This window comes from Gavialis gangeticus, unplaced genomic scaffold, assembly GCF_001723915.1.
Source record: "Gavialis gangeticus isolate Ggan-Ray unplaced genomic scaffold, GavGan_comp1, whole genome shotgun sequence".
Lineage (NCBI taxonomy): Eukaryota > Metazoa > Chordata > Crocodylia > Gavialidae > Gavialis > Gavialis gangeticus.
In genome coordinates this window covers 1957460-1959255 of record NW_017729004.1, presented here as the reverse complement: position 1 = coordinate 1959255, position 1796 = coordinate 1957460, and the positions used below count along the sequence as shown (strand labels likewise).

General features: G+C 50.7%; 1 protein-coding gene across 2 annotated transcripts in view; it reads left to right on the top strand.

Moving 5' to 3' along the window:
- Positions 1-1796, top strand: part of KLHL18 (kelch like family member 18) — a 31053-nt gene that overhangs the window by 5551 nt on the left and 23706 nt on the right. The window lies entirely within an intron of this gene.

Sequence of the window (1796 nt, the reverse complement as noted above, 5' to 3'; positions counted from 1 at the left end):
CCCCCCCGAGGCCTAGAAAACATCATTTATGGGGAAAGACTGTAAGAGCCAAAGAACTGTAGTTTGGAGAAGAGGAGACTGAGGTGGGGGAGAAGGATGGATTTGATAACAGTTTTCAAATAACTGAAGGGAAATCACAGCAAGGATGGAGATGGGCTTTTCTCTGTGGCTTTTGGGAGATGGAACTAGGAGTTACGGCCTCAGACTGCAGCAGGGGAAATTTAGGTTGGATATTAGGAAGAATTTGTTCATTTACTGGCCTGCATTATTAGGAGTGTTGGTAATAGATGGAAAGAAGTGATTCTTCCCCTATATTCAGCACTGAGGACTCCAGATGTGGCTTTCTGTGTCCAGTTTGGGCTCCCCACTACAGAAAGGATGGGGACACATTGGAGAGAGTCCAGCGGAGGGCAGCGAAAATCGTTGTGGGGCTGGGGGTGAGGAGAGGCCGAGGGAACTGGGCTGATTTAGTCTGGAGAAGAGAAGACTGAGGGGGATTGAATAGCAGCCTTCACCTCCCTGCAGGGGGGCTGCAAAGAGGACAGAGCTGGGCTGTTCTCAGTGGGGGCAGATGGCTGGACAAGGAGCAATGGGCTTAAGCTGCAGCAAGGGAGGTTTAAGTTGGATATTAAGAAAAATCTGTCTCATGGGGAGGTTAGTACAGCACTGGAACAGGTTACCCAGAGAGGTGGTGGATTCTCCATCCTTGGAGGTTTTTAAGACCAAGCTAGACAAAGCCCTGGCTGGGATGATCTAGTTGGGGCTGGTCCTGCTTTCAGCAGGGGGTTGGAATAGATGACCTTGTGAGATCTTTTCCAGCCCACCTTTCCTATGATTCAGTGATCTTGGCAATACATGCTATGAAATTATATGAATTACTATCTTCCACTGAATTCCTACACCTGTATCTGACACAATTTCTCTCTGACAGGACCTCCTGTAATGTATACCTTCCCCACCCCCCATATGTACCTGTCCAAAAATCTTCTTTCAGCAAGGGCATGCTTGTATAGAGCAATACGTTTTCAGTCCATTGGTGCTGCCAGATAATGGATGTGCTGCAGCCAGTGGTTTAGCAGGGCGGATCACTAGCTGTTTTCTGTATGACTTGCCTCTGTGTTCTGACCTCTAAAAGATGTCCTTAATGATACAGTTTTATAAGCAGGGGTAAGTCAGTTGTGTAGAAGAAGCAAGCAGCACACATCAGTGCCTGAGGGTGTCCAGCTCTAGGTACCTTTGCAGTACCTTTTAATTTTTATCCCGGTGGCCCAAGTGAAATGTAGATACGAGGTGCTAGCTTGATATCCCTGCTGTCAAGTGAGGAAGTAGATGGGCCATTATGCAGATACATGGCGCTACCCCTTTTGGCCTCGTGAACCAGATGAGTGGGTGGAGCCAGCCTGTGGGCTGGATACAGCCCTGCTTTCTAGGATCAGGCCCTGGAGCCCAGCACTATTCCCTCCTTGTCCCAGGCACCGGGAGCAAGCCCTGAGACCCAGCACCACCCTCCTCCTGTCCCTGCATTCTGGGATTGGTCCCTGGCAGTCTTGCACTGCCTCCTCCAAGCCCCATGTGTGTCAGGATTAGGCCCTAGGGCTGGGTGCTGCCCCTGCCCAGCACTGTGCACAGGGACCAGGTATCCAATCCAGTGAGCAGAGCCCAGGGCTCCCCATGGGCCCAGAAATTGGCAGTGGGGGAGCAGTGCCACCCTCTCCAGCCCCCAAATTTCTGGACCTGTAGGTAGTCTTGCAAGCCAGATGACATAGTTTCATAGTTTCTAGGGTCGGAAGGGACCT